Source organism: Aquarana catesbeiana, linkage group LG07, assembly GCF_042186555.1.
Source record: "Aquarana catesbeiana isolate 2022-GZ linkage group LG07, ASM4218655v1, whole genome shotgun sequence".
Taxonomy (NCBI): Eukaryota; Metazoa; Chordata; class Amphibia; order Anura; family Ranidae; genus Aquarana; species Aquarana catesbeiana.
Genome location: NC_133330.1, coordinates 44051102 through 44074749, shown reverse-complemented (window position 1 = coordinate 44074749; position 23648 = coordinate 44051102). Strand labels below are relative to the sequence as shown.

Here is a 23648-nt window from a genome sequence, read left to right as displayed (position 1 = left end):
CTCCCTTAGTTTCTCTTCATCACTCAGCTAATGTGACCCCATTGATGACAGAGCGGGGCAGGGGAGGGTCAACCATAGAGTAGTGCACATCACCACTACTAACCTGCACAGCTCATTCCAGAGGAAAATTCAGTTTCCGACTATTGATTCTTCAACTGAGCAGGTTTGGCCAGAGTATATCATAGAGGATTTACAGAGTAGTTACTGTTCTCAATCTGACCAAAGATAGCCATATTGAGTTATCGATGTGCCATGACTGTAGGCTCTAGAACACTACAGATGATGTATAGACATCTCCTCTAATTCAGATGCAAATGAACCAGAGAACAAAAGATAGACTCTGAGATGACTGGTCAGTGTTTATGTTTCTCTGTTGCCATAATGGCATCTTTCTATCCTTAATTCCAGGTATGGGTCATATTGCATAGTTACATTGCATCGCCATGGCATATACATATTGTATGTATGCATATGCCATGCCTGTGGGCCCTTGTAGAACCAGCAAATCACTGTAGCAGTCACTGCTACTACCACAATCGCTGCTGTCTTCTGGGTTCAGGCCTAAGTAGCTAACTTGCTACATAGTGTACGCAAAAAAGAAGAGGGGGAGAGGAGGGTCAACACTAACGACATCACTGGTTGTTAGGACGCCGGTGACTGTAAGGTTGAAATGGACGCCTTACATTTATAAATACATAGTCGGTAAGGCTGAAAAAAGACATTAGTCGATCCAGTTCAACACAATAAAAACCTGTGGCTTTGTGTACCCAAAAGGCAGGCTTAATCCACCTTCTGGCTTGTATACATTTTTGGCAATTGTTTAGGAATTTTGCCAAGGCACCCCTGAAGAAACCTCAAGGAACCCTGGTTGAAAAAGGCTGCTTTAGAACACAGTGATGATGTGAAGACATCTCCACTAATTCTGATGCAAATGAACCAGAGAATAAAAGAAAGACTATGAGAAGACAGCTTGACATGCAATGAGTTGGATATAATAAGATTGACCCAGTGGCCTAATGGATAAGGCGTCAGCCTCCGGAGCTGAAGATTGTGGGTTCAAGTCCCATCTGGGTCGTAGTTTATGGTTCTCTGTTGCCATAATGGCATCCTGCTATCCCAAAGATGAATTCCAGATATAGACCTAAATGTATAGTTACATAGCTCCAGCTTGGACCTCTGAATTTATGCATTTGCCATACCTGTTGGATCCTTGTAGAAGTGGAGAATCATTGCCACCGTCTTCTGTGTCCCCTGCCGAGCGCCTACCCAGTTACATGCTCTATGCAAAAAATAGTATTCTATGTAAGTATATGTTCTGCATTCATTCTCCATGGTCTCACTGCATGTAGAAATGTAGAACCTCTCTTGCTCGCTCCTGAGATGGACTATGGATGACTGCACATGGACACATGACCGCACTGCACTGCTCATTCCAAACAGAAGAAAATTCAGTTTTGACCCACTGATTCTTCAACTGAGCAGGTTTGGCCAGAGAACATTGTAGAGGATTTACGGAGTTGTTACTGTTCCCAATCTGACCAAAGACAGCTACATTGGGGAAGACAGCTACATTGGGTTAACAGATGTATCATGACTTTAGGCTCTAGTTCAGTGTTTCTCAACCTTATTCAGTCAAGGCACCCTTTAAAATATGGACAATCTCAAGGCTTTAGCTTCTAAAGTCTAAAAAACGATTCTAATATTTTACATAATGCAACAGTATCGACACACGTAGGACACCCAACATCAGTGGTGATTTATTCTTCCAAAGCAAACACACTTTTGCACACTGGTACTGATTAGTATACCAGTGTTTCCCCTCTCCCTTAGTTTCTCTTCATCACTCAGCTAATGTGACCCCATTGATGACAGAGCGGGGCAGGGGAGGGTCAACCATAGAGTAGTGCACATCACCACTACTAACCTGCACAGCTCATTCCAGAGGAAAATTCAGTTTCCGACTATTGATTCTTCAACTGAGCAGGTTTGGCCAGAGTATATCATAGAGGATTTACAGAGTAGTTACTGTTCTCAATCTGACCAAAGATAGCCATATTGAGTTATCGATGTGCCATGACTGTAGGCTCTAGAACACTACAGATGATGTATAGACATCTCCTCTAATTCAGATGCAAATGAACCAGAGAACAAAAGATAGACTCTGAGATGACTGGTCAGTGTTTATGTTTCTCTGTTGCCATAATGGCATCTTTCTATCCTTAATTCCAGGTATGGGTCATATTGCATAGTTACATTGCATCGCCATGGCATATACATATTGTATGTATGCATATGCCATGCCTGTGGGCCCTTGTAGAACCAGCAAATCACTGTAGCAGTCACTGCTACTACCACAATCGCTGCTGTCTTCTGGGTTCAGGCCTAAGTAGCTAACTTGCTACATAGTGTACGCAAAAAAGAAGAGGGGGAGAGGAGGGTCAACACTAACGACATCACTGGTTGTTAGGACGCCGGTGACTGTAAGGTTGAAATGGACGCCTTACATTTATAAATACATAGTCGGTAAGGCTGAAAAAAGACATTAGTCGATCCAGTTCAACACAATAAAAACCTGTGGCTTTGTGTACCCAAAAGGCAGGCTTAATCCACCTTCTGGCTTGTATACATTTTTGGCAATTGTTTAGGAATTTTGCCAAGGCACCCCTGAAGAAACCTCAAGGAACCCTGGTTGAAAAAGGCTGCTTTAGAACACAGTGATGATGTGAAGACATCTCCACTAATTCTGATGCAAATGAACCAGAGAATAAAAGAAAGACTATGAGAAGACAGCTTGACATGCAATGAGTTGGATATAATAAGATTGACCCAGTGGCCTAATGGATAAGGCGTCAGCCTCCGGAGCTGAAGTTTGTGGGTTCAAGTCCCATCTGGGTCGTAGTTTATGGTTCTCTGTTGCCATAATGGCATCCTGCTATCCCAAAGATGAATTCCAGATATAGACCTAAATGTATAGTTACATAGCTCCAGCTTGGACCTCTGAATTTATGCATTTGCCATACCTGTTGGATCCTTGTAGAAGTGGAGAATCATTGCCACCGTCTTCTGTGTCCCCTGCCGAGCGCCTACCCAGTTACATGCTCTATGCAAAAAATAGTATTCTATGTAAGTATATGTTCTGCATTCATTCTCCATGGTCTCACTGCATGTAGAAATGTAGAACCTCTCTTGCTCGCTCCTGAGATGGACTATGGATGACTGCACATGGACACATGACCGCACTGCACTGCTCATTCCAAACAGAAGAAAATTCAGTTTTGACCCACTGATTCTTCAACTGAGCAGGTTTGGCCAGAGAACATTGTAGAGGATTTACGGAGTTGTTACTGTTCCCAATCTGACCAAAGACAGCTACATTGGGGAAGACAGCTACATTGGGTTAACAGATGTATCATGACTTTAGGCTCTAGTTCAGTGTTTCTCAACCTTATTCAGTCAAGGCACCCTTTAAAATATGGACAATCTCAAGGCTTTAGCTTCTAAAGTCTAAAAAACGATTCTAATATTTTACATAATGCAACAGTATCGACACACGTAGGACACCCAACATCAGTGGTGATTTATTCTTCCAAAGCAAACACACTTTTGCACACTGGTACTGATTAGTATACCAGTGTTTCCCCTCTCCCTTAGTTTCTCTTCATCACTCAGCTAATGTGACCCCATTGATGACAGAGCGGGGCAGGGGAGGGTCAACCATAGAGTAGTGCACATCACCACTACTAACCTGCACAGCTCATTCCAGAGGAAAATTCAGTTTCCGACTATTGATTCTTCAACTGAGCAGGTTTGGCCAGAGTATATCATAGAGGATTTACAGAGTAGTTACTGTTCTCAATCTGACCAAAGATAGCCATATTGAGTTATCGATGTGCCATGACTGTAGGCTCTAGAACACTACAGATGATGTATAGACATCTCCTCTAATTCAGATGCAAATGAACCAGAGAACAAAAGATAGACTCTGAGATGACTGGTCAGTGTTTATGTTTCTCTGTTGCCATAATGGCATCTTTCTATCCTGAATTCCAGGTATGGGTCATATTGAATAGTTACATTGCATCACCATGGCATATACATATTGTATGTATGCATATGCCATGCCTGTGGACCCTTGTAGAACCAGCAAATCACTGAAGCAGTCACTGCTACTACCACATTCGCTGCTGTCTTCTGGGTTCAGGCCTAAGTAGCTAACTTACTACATAGTGTACGCAAAAAAGAAGAGGGGGAGAGGAGGGTCAACACTAATGACATCACTGGTTGTTAGGACGCCGGTGACTGTAAGGTTGAAATGGACGCCTTACATTTATAAATACATAGTCGGTAAGGCTGAAAAAAGACATTAGTCGATCCAGTTCAACACAATAAAAACTGGTGGCTTTGTGTACCCAAAAGGCAGGCTTAATCCACCTTCTGGCTTGTATACATTTTTGGCAATTGTTTAGGAATTTTGCCAAGGCACCCCTGAAGAAACCTCAAGGAACCCTGGTTGAAAAAGGCTGCTTTAGAACACAGTGATGATGTGAAGACATCTCCACTAATTCTGATGCAAATGAACCAGAGAATAAAAGAAAGACTATGAGAAGACAGCTTGACATGCAATGAGTTGGATATAATAAGATTGACCCAGTGGCCTAATGGATAAGGCGTCAGCCTCCGGAGCTGAAGATTGTGGGTTCAAGTCCCATCTGGGTCGTAGTTTATGGTTCTCTGTTGCCATAATGGCATCCTGCTATCCCAAAGATGAATTCCAGATATAGACCTAAATGTATAGTTACATAGCTCCAGCTTGGACCTCTGAATTTATGCATTTGCCATACCTGTTGGATCCTTGTACAAGTGGGGAATCATTGCCACCGTCTTCTGTGTCCCCTGCCGAGCGCCTACCCAGTTACATGCTCTATGCAAAAAATAATATTCTATGTAAGTATATGTTCTGCATTCATTCTCCATGGTCTCACTGCATGTAGAAATGTAGAACCTCTCTTGCTCGCTCCTGAGATGGACTATGGATGACTGCACATGGACACATGACCGCACTGCACTGCTCATTCCAAACAGAAGAAAATTCAGTTTTGACCCACTGATTCTTCAACTGAGCAGGTTTGGCCAGAGAACATTGTAGAGGATTTACGGAGTTGTTACTGTTCCCAATCTGACCAAAGACAGCTACATTGGGGAAGACAGCTACATTGGGTTAACAGATGTATCATGACTTTAGGCTCTAGTTCAGTGTTTCTCAACCTTATTCAGTCAAGGCACCCTTTAAAATATGGACAATCTCAAGGCTTTAGCTTCTAAAGTCTAAAAAACGATTCTAATATTTTACATAATGCAACAGTATCGACACACGTAGGACACCCAACATCAGTGGTGATTTATTCTTCCAAAGCAAACACACTTTTGCACACTGGTACTGATTAGTATACCAGTGTTTCCCCTCTCCCTTAGTTTCTCTTCATCACTCAGCTAATGTGACCCCATTGATGACAGAGCGGGGCAGGGGAGGGTCAACCATAGAGTAGTGCACATCACCACTACTAACCTGCACAGCTCATTCCAGAGGAAAATTCAGTTTCCGACTATTGATTCTTCAACTGAGCAGGTTTGGCCAGAGTATATCATAGAGGATTTACAGAGTAGTTACTGTTCTCAATCTGACCAAAGATAGCCATATTGAGTTATCGATGTGCCATGACTGTAGGCTCTAGAACACTACAGATGATGTATAGACATCTCCTCTAATTCAGATGCAAATGAACCAGAGAACAAAAGATAGACTCTGAGATGACTGGTCAGTGTTTATGTTTCTCTGTTGCCATAATGGCATCTTTCTATCCTTAATTCCAGGTATGGGTCATATTGCATAGTTACATTGCATCGCCATGGCATATACATATTGTATGTATGCATATGCCATGCCTGTGGGCCCTTGTAGAACCAGCAAATCACTGTAGCAGTCACTGCTACTACCACAATCGCTGCTGTCTTCTGGGTTCAGGCCTAAGTAGCTAACTTGCTACATAGTGTACGCAAAAAAGAAGAGGGGGAGAGGAGGGTCAACACTAACGACATCACTGGTTGTTAGGACGCCGGTGACTGTAAGGTTGAAATGGACGCCTTACATTTATAAATACATAGTCGGTAAGGCTGAAAAAAGACATTAGTCGATCCAGTTCAACACAATAAAAACCTGTGGCTTTGTGTACCCAAAAGGCAGGCTTAATCCACCTTCTGGCTTGTATACATTTTTGGCAATTGTTTAGGAATTTTGCCAAGGCACCCCTGAAGAAACCTCAAGGAACCCTGGTTGAAAAAGGCTGCTTTAGAACACAGTGATGATGTGAAGACATCTCCACTAATTCTGATGCAAATGAACCAGAGAATAAAAGAAAGACTATGAGAAGACAGCTTGACATGCAATGAGTTGGTTATAATAAGATTGACCCAGTGGCCTAATGGATAAGGCGTCAGCCTCCGGAGCTGAAGATTGTGGGTTCAAGTCCCATCTGGGTCGTAGTTTATGGTTCTCTGTTGCCATAATGGCATCCTGCTATCCCAAAGATGAATTCCAGATATAGACCTAAATGTATAGTTACATAGCTCCAGCTTGGACCTCTGAATTTATGCATTTGCCATACCTGTTGGATCCTTGTAGAAGTGGAGAATCATTGCCACCGTCTTCTGTGTCCCCTGCCGAGCGCCTACCCAGTTACATGCTCTATGCAAAAAATAGTATTCTATGTAAGTATATGTTCTGCATTCATTCTCCATGGTCTCACTGCATGTAGAAATGTAGAACCTCTCTTGCTCGCTCCTGAGATGGACTATGGATGACTGCACATGGACACATGACCGCACTGCACTGCTCATTCCAAACAGAAGAAAATTCAGTTTTGACCCACTGATTCTTCAACTGAGCAGGTTTGGCCAGAGAACATTGTAGAGGATTTACGGAGTTGTTACTGTTCCCAATCTGACCAAAGACAGCTACATTGGGGAAGACAGCTACATTGGGTTAACAGATGTATCATGACTTTAGGCTCTAGTTCAGTGTTTCTCAACCTTATTCAGTCAAGGCACCCTTTAAAATATGGACAATCTCAAGGCTTTAGCTTCTAAAGTCTAAAAAACGATTCTAATATTTTACATAATGCAACAGTATCGACACACGTAGGACACCCAACATCAGTGGTGATTTATTCTTCCAAAGCAAACACACTTTTGCACACTGGTACTGATTAGTATACCAGTGTTTCCCCTCTCCCTTAGTTTCTCTTCATCACTCAGCTAATGTGACCCCATTGATGACAGAGCGGGGCAGGGGAGGGTCAACCATAGAGTAGTGCACATCACCACTACTAACCTGCACAGCTCATTCCAGAGGAAAATTCAGTTTCCGACTATTGATTCTTCAACTGAGCAGGTTTGGCCAGAGTATATCATAGAGGATTTACAGAGTAGTTACTGTTCTCAATCTGACCAAAGATAGCCATATTGAGTTATCGATGTGCCATGACTGTAGGCTCTAGAACACTACAGATGATGTATAGACATCTCCTCTAATTCAGATGCAAATGAACCAGAGAACAAAAGATAGACTCTGAGATGACTGGTCAGTGTTTATGTTTCTCTGTTGCCATAATGGCATCTTTCTATCCTGAATTCCAGGTATGGGTCATATTGAATAGTTACATTGCATCACCATGGCATATACATATTGTATGTATGCATATGCCATGCCTGTGGACCCTTGTAGAACCAGCAAATCACTGTAGCAGTCACTGCTACTACCACATTCGCTGCTGTCTTCTGGGTTCAGGCCTAAGTAGCTAACTTGCTACATAGTGTACGCAAAAAAGAAGAGGGGGAGAGGAGGGTCAACACTAATGACATCACTGGTTGTTAGGACGCCGGTGACTGTAAGGTTGAAATGGACGCCTTACATTTATAAATACATAGTCGGTAAGGCTGAAAAAAGACATTAGTCGATCCAGTTCAACACAATAAAAACTGGTGGCTTTGTGTACCCAAAAGGCAGGCTTAATCCACCTTCTGGCTTGTATACATTTTTGGCAATTGTTTAGGAATTTTGCCAAGGCACCCCTGAAGAAACCTCAAGGAACCCTGGTTGAAAAAGGCTGCTTTAGAACACAGTGATGATGTGAAGACATCTCCACTAATTCTGATGCAAATGAACCAGAGAATAAAAGAAAGACTATGAGAAGACAGCTTGACATGCAATGAGTTAGATATAATAAGATTGACCCAGTGGCCTAATGGATAAGGCGTCAGCCTCCGGAGCTGAAGATTGTGGGTTCAAGTCCCATCTGGGTCGTAGTTTATGGTTCTCTGTTGCCATAATGACATCCTGCTATCCCAAAGATGAATTCCAGATATAGACCTAAATGTATAGTTACATAGCTCCAGCTTGGACCTCTGAATTTATGCATTTGCCATACCTGTTGGATCCTTGTAGAAGTGGGGAATCATTGCCACCGTCTTCTGTGTCCCCTGCCGAGCGCCTACCCAGTTACATGCTCTATGCAAAAAATAATATTCTATGTAAGTATATGTTCTGCATTCATTCTCCATGGTCTCACTGCATGTAGAAATGTAGAACCTCTCTTGCTCGCTCCTGAGATGGACTATGGATGACTGCACATGGACACATGACCGCACTGCACTGCTCATTCCAAACAGAAGAAAATTCAGTTTTGACCCACTGATTCTTCAACTGAGCAGGTTTGGCCAGAGAACATTGTAGAGGATTTACGGAGATGTTACTGTTCCCAATCTGACCAAAGACAGCTACATTGGGGAAGACAGCTACATTGGGTTAACAGATGTATCATGACTTTAGGCTCTAGTTCAGTGTTTCTCAACCTTATTCAGTCAAGGCACCCTTTAAAATATGGACAATCTCAAGGCTTTAGCTTCTAAAGTCTAAAAAACGATTCTAATATTTTACATAATGCAACAGTATCGACACACGTAGGACACCCAACATCAGTGGTGATTTATTCTTCCAAAGCAAACACACTTTTGCACACTGGTACTGATTAGTATACCAGTGTTTCCCCTCTCCCTTAGTTTCTCTTCATCACTCAGCTAATGTGACCCCATTGATGACAGAGCGGGGCAGGGGAGGGTCAACCATAGAGTAGTGCACATCACCACTACTAACCTGCACAGCTCATTCCAGAGGAAAATTCAGTTTCCGACTATTGATTCTTCAACTGAGCAGGTTTGGCCAGAGTATATCATAGAGGATTTACAGAGTAGTTACTGTTCTCAATCTGACCAAAGATAGCCATATTGAGTTATCGATGTGCCATGACTGTAGGCTCTAGAACACTACAGATGATGTATAGACATCTCCTCTAATTCAGATGCAAATGAACCAGAGAACAAAAGATAGACTCTGAGATGACTGGTCAGTGTTTATGTTTCTCTGTTGCCATAATGGCATCTTTCTATCCTTAATTCCAGGTATGGGTCATATTGCATAGTTACATTGCATCGCCATGGCATATACATATTGTATGTATGCATATGCCATGCCTGTGGGCCCTTGTAGAACCAGCAAATCACTGTAGCAGTCACTGCTACTACCACAATCGCTGCTGTCTTCTGGGTTCAGGCCTAAGTAGCTAACTTGCTACATAGTGTACGCAAAAAAGAAGAGGGGGAGAGGAGGGTCAACACTAACGACATCACTGGTTGTTAGGACGCCGGTGACTGTAAGGTTGAAATGGACGCCTTACATTTATAAATACATAGTCGGTAAGGCTGAAAAAAGACATTAGTCGATCCAGTTCAACACAATAAAAACCTGTGGCTTTGTGTACCCAAAAGGCAGGCTTAATCCACCTTCTGGCTTGTATACATTTTTGGCAATTGTTTAGGAATTTTGCCAAGGCACCCCTGAAGAAACCTCAAGGAACCCTGGTTGAAAAAGGCTGCTTTAGAACACAGTGATGATGTGAAGACATCTCCACTAATTCTGATGCAAATGAACCAGAGAATAAAAGAAAGACTATGAGAAGACAGCTTGACATGCAATGAGTTGGATATAATAAGATTGACCCAGTGGCCTAATGGATAAGGCGTCAGCCTCCGGAGCTGAAGATTGTGGGTTCAAGTCCCATCTGGGTCGTAGTTTATGGTTCTCTGTTGCCATAATGGCATCCTGCTATCCCAAAGATGAATTCCAGATATAGACCTAAATGTATAGTTACATAGCTCCAGCTTGGACCTCTGAATTTATGCATTTGCCATACCTGTTGGATCCTTGTAGAAGTGGAGAATCATTGCCACCGTCTTCTGTGTCCCCTGCCGAGCGCCTACCCAGTTACATGCTCTATGCAAAAAATAGTATTCTATGTAAGTATATGTTCTGCATTCATTCTCCATGGTCTCACTGCATGTAGAAATGTAGAACCTCTCTTGCTCGCTCCTGAGATGGACTATGGATGACTGCACATGGACACATGACCGCACTGCACTGCTCATTCCAAACAGAAGAAAATTCAGTTTTGACCCACTGATTCTTCAACTGAGCAGGTTTGGCCAGAGAACATTGTAGAGGATTTACGGAGTTGTTACTGTTCCCAATCTGACCAAAGACAGCTACATTGGGGAAGACAGCTACATTGGGTTAACAGATGTATCATGACTTTAGGCTCTAGTTCAGTGTTTCTCAACCTTATTCAGTCAAGGCACCCTTTAAAATATGGACAATCTCAAGGCTTTAGCTTCTAAAGTCTAAAAAACGATTCTAATATTTTACATAATGCAACAGTATCGACACACGTAGGACACCCAACATCAGTGGTGATTTATTCTTCCAAAGCAAACACACTTTTGCACACTGGTACTGATTAGTATACCAGTGTTTCCCCTCTCCCTTAGTTTCTCTTCATCACTCAGCTAATGTGACCCCATTGATGACAGAGCGGGGCAGGGGAGGGTCAACCATAGAGTAGTGCACATCACCACTACTAACCTGCACAGCTCATTCCAGAGGAAAATTCAGTTTCCGACTATTGATTCTTCAACTGAGCAGGTTTGGCCAGAGTATATCATAGAGGATTTACAGAGTAGTTACTGTTCTCAATCTGACCAAAGATAGCCATATTGAGTTATCGATGTGCCATGACTGTAGGCTCTAGAACACTACAGATGATGTATAGACATCTCCTCTAATTCAGATGCAAATGAACCAGAGAACAAAAGATAGACTCTGAGATGACTGGTCAGTGTTTATGTTTCTCTGTTGCCATAATGGCATCTTTCTATCCTTAATTCCAGGTATGGGTCATATTGCATAGTTACATTGCATCGCCATGGCATATACATATTGTATGTATGCATATGCCATGCCTGTGGGCCCTTGTAGAACCAGCAAATCACTGTAGCAGTCACTGCTACTACCACAATCGCTGCTGTCTTCTGGGTTCAGGCCTAAGTAGCTAACTTGCTACATAGTGTACGCAAAAAAGAAGAGGGGGAGAGGAGGGTCAACACTAACGACATCACTGGTTGTTAGGACGCCGGTGACTGTAAGGTTGAAATGGACGCCTTACATTTATAAATACATAGTCGGTAAGGCTGAAAAAAGACATTAGTCGATCCAGTTCAACACAATAAAAACCTGTGGCTTTGTGTACCCAAAAGGCAGGCTTAATCCACCTTCTGGCTTGTATACATTTTTGGCAATTGTTTAGGAATTTTGCCAAGGCACCCCTGAAGAAACCTCAAGGAACCCTGGTTGAAAAAGGCTGCTTTAGAACACAGTGATGATGTGAAGACATCTCCACTAATTCTGATGCAAATGAACCAGAGAATAAAAGAAAGACTATGAGAAGACAGCTTGACATGCAATGAGTTGGATATAATAAGATTGACCCAGTGGCCTAATGGATAAGGCGTCAGCCTCCGGAGCTGAAGATTGTGGGTTCAAGTCCCATCTGGGTCGTAGTTTATGGTTCTCTGTTGCCATAATGGCATCCTGCTATCCCAAAGATGAATTCCAGATATAGACCTAAATGTATAGTTACATAGCTCCAGCTTGGACCTCTGAATTTATGCATTTGCCATACCTGTTGGATCCTTGTAGAAGTGGAGAATCATTGCCACCGTCTTCTGTGTCCCCTGCCGAGCGCCTACCCAGTTACATGCTCTATGCAAAAAATAGTATTCTATGTAAGTATATGTTCTGCATTCATTCTCCATGGTCTCACTGCATGTAGAAATGTAGAACCTCTCTTGCTCGCTCCTGAGATGGACTATGGATGACTGCACATGGACACATGACCGCACTGCACTGCTCATTCCAAACAGAAGAAAATTCAGTTTTGACCCACTGATTCTTCAACTGAGCAGGTTTGGCCAGAGAACATTGTAGAGGATTTACGGAGTTGTTACTGTTCCCAATCTGACCAAAGACAGCTACATTGGGGAAGACAGCTACATTGGGTTAACAGATGTATCATGACTTTAGGCTCTAGTTCAGTGTTTCTCAACCTTATTCAGTCAAGGCACCCTTTAAAATATGGACAATCTCAAGGCTTTAGCTTCTAAAGTCTAAAAAACGATTCTAATATTTTACATAATGCAACAGTATCGACACACGTAGGACACCCAACATCAGTGGTGATTTATTCTTCCAAAGCAAACACACTTTTGCACACTGGTACTGATTAGTATACCAGTGTTTCCCCTCTCCCTTAGTTTCTCTTCATCACTCAGCTAATGTGACCCCATTGATGACAGAGCGGGGCAGGGGAGGGTCAACCATAGAGTAGTGCACATCACCACTACTAACCTGCACAGCTCATTCCAGAGGAAAATTCAGTTTCCGACTATTGATTCTTCAACTGAGCAGGTTTGGCCAGAGTATATCATAGAGGATTTACAGAGTAGTTACTGTTCTCAATCTGACCAAAGATAGCCATATTGAGTTATCGATGTGCCATGACTGTAGGCTCTAGAACACTACAGATGATGTATAGACATCTCCTCTAATTCAGATGCAAATGAACCAGAGAACAAAAGATAGACTCTGAGATGACTGGTCAGTGTTTATGTTTCTCTGTTGCCATAATGGCATCTTTCTATCCTGAATTCCAGGTATGGGTCATATTGAATAGTTACATTGCATCACCATGGCATATACATATTGTATGTATGCATATGCCATGCCTGTGGACCCTTGTAGAACCAGCAAATCACTGTAGCAGTCACTGCTACTACCACATTCGCTGCTGTCTTCTGGGTTCAGGCCTAAGTAGCTAACTTGCTACATAGTGTACGCAAAAAAGAAGAGGGGGAGAGGAGGGTCAACACTAATGACATCACTGGTTGTTAGGACGCCGGTGACTGTAAGGTTGAAATGGACGCCTTACATTTATAAATACATAGTCGGTAAGGCTGAAAAAAGACATTAGTCGATCCAGTTCAACACAATAAAAACCTGTGGCTTTGTGTACCCAAAAGGCAGGCTTAATCCACCTTCTGGCTTGTATACATTTTTGGCAATTGTTTAGGAATTTTGCCAAGGCACCCCTGAAGAAACCTCAAGGAACCCTGGTTGAAAAAGGCTGCTTTAGAACACAGTGATGATGTGAAGACATCTCCACTAATTCTGATGCAAATGAACCAGAGAATAAAAGAAAGACTATGAGAAGACAGCTTGACATGCAATGAGTTGGTTATAATAAGATTGACCCAGTGGCCTAATGGATAAGGCGTCAGCCTCCGGAGCTGAAGATTGTGGGTTCAAGTCCCATCTGGGTCGTAGTTTATGGTTCTCTGTTGCCATAATGGCATCCTGCTATCCCAAAGATGAATTCCAGATATAGACCTAAATGTATAGTTACATAGCTCCAGCTTGGACCTCTGAATTTATGCATTTGCCATACCTGTTGGATCCTTGTAGAAGTGGAGAATCATTGCCACCGTCTTCTGTGTCCCCTGCCGAGCGCCTACCCAGTTACATGCTCTATGCAAAAAATAATATTCTATGTAAGTATATGTTCTGCATTCATTCTCCATGGTCTCACTGCATGTAGAAATGTAGAACCTCTCTTGCTCGCTCCTGAGATGGACTATGGATGACTGCACATGGACACATGACCGCACTGCACTGCTCATTCCAAACAGAAGAAAATTCAGTTTTGACCCACTGATTCTTCAACTGAGCAGGTTTGGCCAGAGAACATTGTAGAGGATTTACGGAGTTGTTACTGTTCCCAATCTGACCAAAGACAGCTACATTGGGGAAGACAGCTACATTGGGTTAACAGATGTATCATGACTTTAGGCTCTAGTTCAGTGTTTCTCAACCTTATTCAGTCAAGGCACCCTTTAAAATATGGACAATCTCAAGGCTTTAGCTTCTAAAGTCTAAAAAACGATTCTAATATTTTACATAATGCAACAGTATCGACACACGTAGGACACCCAACATCAGTGGTGATTTATTCTTCCAAAGCAAACACACTTTTGCACACTGGTACTGATTAGTATAACAGTGTTTCCCCTCTCCCTTAGTTTCTCTTCATCACTCAGCTAATGTGACCCCATTGATGACAGAGCGGGGCAGGGGAGGGTCAACCATAGAGTAGTGCACATCACCACTACTAACCTGCACAGCTCATTCCAGAGGAAAATTCAGTTTCCGACTATTGATTCTTCAACTGAGCAGGTTTGGCCAGAGTATATCATAGAGGATTTACAGAGTAGTTACTGTTCTCAATCTGACCAAAGATAGCCATATTGAGTTATCGATGTGCCATGACTGTAGGCTCTAGAACACTACAGATGATGTATAGACATCTCCTCTAATTCAGATGCAAATGAACCAGAGAACAAAAGATAGACTCTGAGATGACTGGTCAGTGTTTATGTTTCTCTGTTGCCATAATGGCATCTTTCTATCCTGAATTCCAGGTATGGGTCATATTGCATAGTTACATTGCATCGCCATGGCATATACATATTGTATGTATGCATATGCCATGCCTGTGGACCCTTGTAGAACCAGCAAATCACTGTAGCAGTCACTGCTACTACAACAATCGCTGCTGTCTTCTGGGTTCAGGCCTAAGTAGCTAACTTGCTACGTAGTGTACGCAAAAAAGAAGAGGGGGAGAGGAGGGTCAACACTAATGACATCACTGGTTGTTAGGACGCCGGTGACTGTAAGGTTGAAATGGACGCCTTACATTTATAAATACACAGTCGGTAAGGCTGAAAAAGGACATTAGTCCATCCAGTTCAACACAATAAAAACCTGTGGCTTTGTGTAACCAAAAGGCAGGCTTGATCCACCTTCTGGCTTGTATACATTTTTGGCAATTGTTTAGGAATTTTGCCAAGGCACCCCTGAAGAAACCTCAAGGAACCCTGGTTGAAAAAGGCTGCTTTAGAACACAGTGATGATGTGAAGACATCTCCACTAATTCTGATGCAAATGAACCAGAGAATATGACATGCAATGAGTTGGACATAATAAAATTGACCCAGTCGCCTAATGGATAAGGTGTCAGCCTCCGGTGCTGAAGATTGTGGGTTCAAGTCCCATTGGGGTCGTAGTTTATGGTTCTCTATTGCAATAATGGCATCCTGCTATCCCAAAGATGAATTCCAGATATAGACCTAATTGCATAGTTACATAGCTCCAGCTTGGACCTCTGAATTTATGCATTTGCCATACCTGTGGGATCCTTGTAGAAGTGGAGAATCATTGCCACCGTCTTCTGTGTCCCCTACCGAGCGGCTACCCTGTTACATGCTCTATGCAAAAAATAATATTCTATGTAAGTATATGTTCTGCATTCATTCTCCATGGTCTCACTGTATGTAGAAATGTAGAACCTCTCTTGCTCGCTCCTGAGATGGACTATGGATGACTGCACATGGACACATGACCGCACTGCACTGCTCATTCCAAACAGAAGAAAATTCAGTTTTGACCCACTGATTCTTCAACTGAGCAGGTTTGTGCAGAGTATATTGTAGAGGATTTACGGAGTTGTTACTGTTCCCAATCTGACCAAAGACAGCTAGATTGGGGAAGACAGCTACATTGGGTTACAAGATGTATATCATGACTGTAGGCTCTAGGTCAGTGTTTCTCAACCTCCTTCAGTCAAGGCACCCTTTAAAATATTGGCAATCTAAAGGCTTTAGCTTCTAAAATTTGAAAAAAAATATTATAATAGTTTTACATAATGCAGCAGCATCGACACACATAGGACACCCAACATTAGAGGTGATTTATTCTTCCAAAGCAAATACTTTTGCACACTGGTACTGACTAGTATTCCAGTGTTTCTCTTCTCCCTTTCTCCATCATTCAGCTAATGTGACATTAGTGTTGATGTAGAGGGGAAGGGGAGGGTCAAACAAGGATGCTGTGCAGGCGATCAGCACCCTTTTTATCAACACTGATCACATGACTGGTTCTTAGGACGCCAGTGGCTGGGAGGTTGAAATGGTGCACTAAAAAACCTGTGGCTTTGTGTAACTAAAAGACAGGCTTGATTCCCCTGCTGGCTTGTATACATTTTTGAGCAATTTTTGGGCATTTTTCCCAGGGCACCCCTGAAGAAACCTTAAGGCACCCTTGTTCAAAAAGGCTGCCTTGAACAATGACCAATTTCTGCTTCTCAGATAAGTTCCCACTGACACCATTGATCCTTGTAGCTATCTATAGAAGGGTAATTATTCCCAATGACAAGTATAATAAGTGGTCTTTCCACTGACTCTGACCACCACACTAATGTATCATGAGTTGCAGATATAGTAATTTTTTTTTTAATCAGATACTTTTTACACATTACCTTTTTTTTACACATATAAAAATAGAACATAAAACAAATGTCCACACAACAAATAGAAAAAACATGAATGAATAAATAAATAAAACTCTTTCCGATGTGTAGCAAGGATCACTAAAGGATATTGACATTCCATCACAATCAGTAATACAATTAAATTAAATTTTACCCCGTAGCCCCATCATAGAGCAGCAACACTATAGGCAGAGAGATCATTCGCACAAGTGGGGGCTAAATATGGGGAGGTTAGCCAAGAGGACCAAATCTTATTGAATTTTTTCAAACAGCCCTATGCTATAAGTGAGTCATTCCCTATCCAGCACACTATTCACCGCCGCACAACATTGGGCATAGGTTGGTGGATTACAAGATAGCCAACCTTGAATAATCAAGTTACGGGCAAGAAATGACAAACGGGTAAATAAAATTTTTCTGGGGAAAAAATGACCAGTCCTCCAGAAATATGCCCAAAAGGGCACATCTAGGGTCAGGAATCAAATGAATTGAACAAAGTTCAGATAAAATTTAAAATATATCTATTGTGTATGTATAATAGTCATTTTTAGCAGGGGTTCCCTGAGACCGGAAAGGTACACTATATTGTCAAAAGTATTGGGACACCTACCTTTACACGCACATATACTTTAATGGCATCCCAGTCTTATGCTCCGTACACACGGTCGGACATTGATCGGACATTCCGACAACAAAATCCTAGGATTTTTTCCGACGGATGTTGGCTCAAACTTGTCTTGCATACACACGGTCACACAAAGTTGTCGGAAAATCCGATCATTCTGAACGCGGTGACGTAAAACACGTACGTCGGGACTATAAACGGGGCAGTTGCCAATAGATTTCATCTCTTTATTTATTCTGAGCATGCGTTGCACTTTGTGCGTCGGATTTGTGTACACACGATCGGAAATTCCGACAACGGATTCTGTTGTCGGAAAATTTTATATCCTGCTCTCAAACTTTGTGTGTTGGAAAATCCGATGGAAAATTTGTGATGGAGCCTACACACGGTCGGAATTTCCGACAACACGCTCCGATCGGACATTTTCCATCGGAAAATCCGACCGTGTGTACGGGGCATTAGTCTGTAGGGTTTAATACTGAGTTGGCCCACCCTTTGCAGCTATAACAGCTTGGCTGGTGCACAGACATGTTGGAACAGGAAGGGGCCATCCCCAAACTTTTCCCACAAAGTTGGGAGCATGAAATTGTCCAAAATGTCTTGGTATGCTGACGCCTTAAGAGTTCCCTTCACTGCAACTAAGGGGCCAAGCCCAACCCCTGAAAAACAATCCCACACCATGGTTTGGACCAGTGCACAAACAAGGTCCATAAAGCCACGAATGAGTGAGTTTAGGTTGGAGGAACTTGACTGGCGTGCACAGAGTCCTGACCTCAACCTGATAGAACACCTTTGGGATGAATTAGAGAGGAGACTCTGAGCCAGGCCTTCTCATCCAACATCAGTGCCTGACCTCACAAATGCGCCTCTGGAAGAATGGTCAGTCATTCCCATAGACACACTCCTAAACCTTGTGGACAGTCTTCTCAGAAGAGTTGAAGCTGTTATAGCTGCAAATGGTGGGCCAACTCAATATTGAACCCTACGGACTAAGACTGGGATGCCATTAAAGGTTATGTGTGTGATTATAGTGTATAACAAGGGTTCCTCTGTGTTGAAAAGGTTGAGAAAGTCTGATGTAGACTCCTCTGAAATAACAAAAAACCTTTATGTTATAAGGCATTTCCTACCTTCCCCATCCATTCCCTAATCTATAACCACAGGCACTTGATTTACTAAAACTGGAGAGTGCAAAATCTGGTGCAGCTCTGTATAGAAACCAATCAGCTTCCATTTTTTTTGTCAAAGCTTAACTGAACAAGCTGGAGTTAGAAGCTGATCATGACCAGCTGCATGGGATTTTGCACTCTCCAGTTTTAGTAAATCAACCCCAAAGTTTTTAATTCCCTCTCATGGAATGATACACAGAATTCTCATTGTCGTATTCCTGATAATATTAGTCTAGAGGTTTCCCTAATGACCCCTCCAAGGTCCATCTATGGGGTCTCTCTCACCACCCCCTATTCATTTCCACGCTTGGCTGAGGCTCCAAGAGGCTCATTACCATAAAGACCCAAATTAGCAGCATCCATGAAATTGGGAAAAATACAAAGTGAGCAAACCATTATGATAATGTAAATGTAGATAATTACTCCATTTCATTCAGTGTTTACTGTAAATAGCTCTATATGAGCATAACATTAAACAATAGACTCTGGATTAAAGTCAATGTAAACTCAATCACTAAAATCATTTATAGACTTTACCATGGTTGGAATTGAAAAAGTCATTTTAAATCATTATAAAATCTTCTGCTTTTATTAAAATAATAGTTGCTATGAAAGTCTTTATTTATGCACTTCCTGTTATAGGGTGACAACGCTTTCCCCCAGTTGTTCTCTTATGTTGTCACATGGGTTTAGAAGTGGCTTTTTTAACACACATTAGGCTAGCATAGTCTACTGTTCTCACCATTAGGAAACCCATCCTGAGAAAAGCCATGGAGCCATCACCAAAGTGTATGTAGGTAAGAAGTGGCTGCAAAAAGGCTCCAGGAGATTAGAACCACTGAGATGCTACAAAGAAAAAATATGGAGGTTGCTGGTAATAAAATGCTTTGGCAAACCTTGTCAATGGGCTAGGGGTCAGATCAAGAAAATTCTCTTTTCCTTGTAAAATTCCACTTTGTGCGTTGTCATACCTCCATAGATCCAGTCTGTCTGAAGAGTATGGTCACCTACTGACTTGGCACTACCCACATGCAGCTTAACACTTCAATAAAACACCAAAGTTTAATCCAAAGCAATTTTACTTTACCTATTTGCAGTATATAGGCTGTTTTTCCAGTCTTTTGCAGTGTAAGAAGACAATAACTTTCCTAAGCTCTGTTTCTGTGGTGTACTAACACTGACTGAGGGAGCATGGAAGAAAGGGAGGATCTATCTAGGACTGAATTAACCAGCACTAAACTGGAGGGGAGGACAAAGGGAGTTATCAAATCACATAAGTAAACAGGTTGTAGTGGCTCTAAACTGCCACTAGATGTCAGCATGTTACAGAACAATAAAAACCTGATGTAGTTCAATACAAAACAATAAAAAATACAATTAAGTGGCAAAGAACAGTTGCCTACCGGGCACTTTTACCCCCTTTTGCCCAGGCCAATTTTCAGTTTTCAGTGCTGTCACACTTTGAATGACTATTGCGCGGTCATATTAAATTTTTATATTTTTTTTTTACACAAATCAAGCTTTCTTTTGGTGGTATTTAATCACCTCTGGGTTTTTTATTTTTTGCTAAACGAAAATCTTGAAAAGAAAAACATTTTTCATAGTTTTTTATAAAATTTTGCAAACAAGTATTTTTTCTCCTTTACTAATGTGCACTGATGAGAAGGCACTGATGGGCACTGATAAGCGGCACTGATGGACACTGATAGGCGGCTCTGATGGGCACTGATAGGGCGGGACTGAAGAGCACTGATAGGCAGCACTGATAGGTGGCACTGATGAGCACTGATAGGGACACTGATGGGCACTGATTGGCAGCACTGATGGGCACTGATAGGTGACACTGGTGGGCACTGATTGGCAGCACTGCTGGGCAACTGTGAGGAGAGAAAGCCGATAACTGGCTTTTGTTTACGTCCTGCGATCAGCTGTCATGTGGTAAAGAGCCGCTGTGATTGGACCTTTACCCCGATCTGTAATCAGCAGAGTCCAAAGGACTTGGCAATCACAGAGTGCGCTGCCCGCACGCCCCCAGTGTGATCATGGGATCATGTCCATGGATGCCCTCCCGGCATTGGAAGCCCGCGCTGTAGCCATCTTTCGGCTATAACACAGGTGGCAAGCGGTTAAGTAAATTTTCACTCTCATACAGTACCTAAGTATAAAGAGCTATAAATTAGATTCGTATTAAACCCAAATCCCAAAATGTTATTTATTGCAGTTTACCAATTATTAGATGTGGTGGCTGCAATAGTTTTAGTTTTTAGGCGCTTTCCTTCTGTTTTCACCTGGTGATCTGGCCAGTAACACACCTCCTGTATTAGAGCACCTCCACTGTGGATGGAGGAGCAACAGATACACCTTTGGACAGCAGCATTGTCAGTCTGGGGGAGAGGAGTGTTAGATGCACTAGCAGATTTAGATACACTAACAAATTGAAGCCAAACTATATTACTACAGCTGATCACGATGTAAACAGGAAGAGCCATGTATCGGCTTTTCCTCACTCGCGTCTGACTGATGCGAGTAGAGGAGAGCCGATCGGCTGCCCTCCTGACAGGGGGGGTCTGCGCTGATTGATTATCAGCGCAGCCTCCCTCCCCTCGCAGATGCCCACTTTAGACCACCAGGGATGCCACCAGGGCCACCAAGTATGCCACCCATGGTCACCAGAGATGCCAATCTGTGCCCAAAATCGGTGTCAATCAGTGCCCACAAATGGTGCCAGTCAGTGTCCAGTAATAATGTCTGCCAGTGCCTCCTTATCAGTGATGCCCATCAGTGCCATTTATCAATGTCCATCAGTGCCCATCAGTGCCCACCTATCAGTGCCACCCATAAGTACCCATCAGTGCAGCCTTTTAGTGACCATCAGTGCTGCATACCAGTGCCGCCTATCAGTGCCCATCATCAGCGCCCCTCAGTGCCACCTCATCGGTGCCCATCAGTGAAGGAGAAAACATACTTATTTACAAAATGTTATGACAGAAACAAATATTTTTTTTTCAAAATTTTCTGTATTTTTTTAATTGTTGCACAAAAGATAAAAACCCCAGCAGTGATCAAATACCACCAAAAGAAAACTCTATTTGTGGAAACAAAAAGATAAAATATTTGTTTGGATACAATGTAGCATGACCGCGCAATTCTCATTCAAAATGCAAGAGCACTGAAAGCTGAAAATTGTCCTGGGCAGGAAGGGGGGAAAGTGCCCGGTATTGAAGTGGTTAAATGCCTTCATTTTCCACAAATGTGTGACAAAATATTACAAAAAACTCACCATGCCACTTACTAAATACCTTGGACTGTCTACTTTCTAAAAAATTGGTCATTTGGGGGATATCTGTACTGTCCTGATAGGCCGTCATCAGGATTGATCGATTTTCAGATATATACCATAGTTTGTTTCCTGCAGACTAAATAATATACACTGATTTGGGTTATATTTACTAAAGAAACGTTGCATTGTGGCCTAAATTTATGAAGAAAGATTATTTATTTGCAAACTTTTACAACTGAAACAAAGGAAAACAATTAAAAAAAAAAAAAATCTTTAATCTTTTTTAGCTTATTTAGCAAAAAAATAAAAACCCAAGTGGTGATTAAATACCGCTAAAAGAAAGCTCTATTTGTGTGAAAAAAACATGATAAAAATGTAGTTTGGTTATAGTGTTCCATGACTGCGCAATTGTCATTCAAACTATGAGAGCGCTGAATGCTGAAAATTAGCCTGGACAGAAAGGGAGTGAAAGTGCCCGGTATTGAAGTGCTTAAAACTGTGTTTCAACCTACATAATGAAATTGATGATCATTAGCACCTGTTTGGTATAATTGGTTAGTGTACAAAGTGTGCAAGTGTAAGAACTGATGCTGGTTTGAAGCCAAAAGATAGTCACACTAAATACTGATTTGATTTAGATTTTTCTTTCGCTTGCTTTACATTTTGTAAATTGCTAAAAATATATATTTTTGGAAGCATTCTTACTTTACAGCATTTCTTCACACCTGCCTAAAACTTTTGCACAGTACAGATTTTAAGAGTTCATTGGAGATTTACGGTTTGCCAAAGCAACCTTTCAAAGGCCTGTGAGTGGGTTTGATTTCCTAACTTCTGTCAGATTTGTTATTCCTTGGTCTTTTTTGCTTTCATGAATAAATGAGTATGATACACTTAGAAGTGGGGGGTAAAAATATATCAGCAAGGACAAGTGTGGGCCTCCAGGGGCAGTCTTCTAGGCCACTGTATAATTACTACTTGTATCATAGACCTAAATGCATTGAGAATCCAAATTCCTATTACAAGTAGTACAAGTAGTGGAACCTTGGTTAACGAGTAACGCGGTTAACGAGCACTTTGAAAGACGAGCAACTTTTTTTTTTTTAATCCTGACTCGGTTTGCGAGTGTTGTCTCTCAAAACGAGCAGAATTCAAGCTAATGTGGTGTGCAGTACCGCATTTAGCCAGAGGTGCGGGGCCCAGGGGACAATCGGAACAGTTTGGAGCCGTTTGGAGCCGTTCGGAAAATATCTGGAATCACTTGGAAATACTCGGAAATACTCCGTTCCGAGTGGTTCCGAGCCTTTCCGAGGGTTTCCGAGTTCAGCCGAGCTGTCCCCGAGTATTTCCGAGGCTCTCTGGTGCCCCTCCACTTCTGGCCACATGCGGTATTGCATGCAATAGAAGTCAGTGCGGAACAAATTATCTTCATTTCCATTGACTTCTATGGGAAAACTCGCGTTGATATGCTTTGGATTACAAGCATTCTCCTGGAACAGATTATGCTCGTAATCCAAGGTTCCAATGTACATTGAACGTTTACATGTTTACACGTGTACAATGTTGTATTTGATAAAGTAGAGCTAAGTGCTGTAAACCCATACCAACCAATTAGAGATGACAACAATAAACTGATAACTGATAATCCCTTTAAAGCTGAATTCTGGGCAAAAAAGCATTAATTTTAAAATTTT

General features: G+C 42.1%; 8 non-coding genes across 8 annotated transcripts; all 8 read left to right on the top strand.

Annotated features, from left to right (window-relative positions):
* The first annotated feature begins 1002 nt into the window (after positions 1 to 1002).
* Positions 1003 to 1075, top strand: TRNAR-CCG (transfer RNA arginine (anticodon CCG)). Its single transcript has one exon. It is a non-coding gene; the product is annotated as a tRNA-Arg (tRNA).
* Positions 1076 to 2823: 1748 nt separating this feature from the next.
* TRNAR-CCG (transfer RNA arginine (anticodon CCG)) lies at positions 2824 to 2896 on the top strand. Its single transcript has one exon. It is a non-coding gene; the product is annotated as a tRNA-Arg (tRNA).
* Positions 2897 to 4644: 1748 nt separating this feature from the next.
* TRNAR-CCG (transfer RNA arginine (anticodon CCG)) lies at positions 4645 to 4717 on the top strand. The gene has a single exon. It is a non-coding gene; the product is annotated as a tRNA-Arg (tRNA).
* A 1748-nt stretch (positions 4718 to 6465) lies between these two features.
* TRNAR-CCG (transfer RNA arginine (anticodon CCG)) lies at positions 6466 to 6538 on the top strand. Its single transcript has one exon. It is a non-coding gene; the product is annotated as a tRNA-Arg (tRNA).
* Positions 6539 to 8286: 1748 nt separating this feature from the next.
* TRNAR-CCG (transfer RNA arginine (anticodon CCG)) lies at positions 8287 to 8359 on the top strand. The gene has a single exon. It is a non-coding gene; the product is annotated as a tRNA-Arg (tRNA).
* Positions 8360 to 10107: 1748 nt separating this feature from the next.
* Positions 10108 to 10180, top strand: TRNAR-CCG (transfer RNA arginine (anticodon CCG)). The gene has a single exon. It is a non-coding gene; the product is annotated as a tRNA-Arg (tRNA).
* A 1748-nt stretch (positions 10181 to 11928) lies between these two features.
* Positions 11929 to 12001, top strand: TRNAR-CCG (transfer RNA arginine (anticodon CCG)). Its single transcript has one exon. It is a non-coding gene; the product is annotated as a tRNA-Arg (tRNA).
* A 1748-nt stretch (positions 12002 to 13749) lies between these two features.
* TRNAR-CCG (transfer RNA arginine (anticodon CCG)) lies at positions 13750 to 13822 on the top strand. The gene has a single exon. It is a non-coding gene; the product is annotated as a tRNA-Arg (tRNA).
* The last annotated feature ends 9826 nt before the right edge of the window (positions 13823 to 23648 follow it).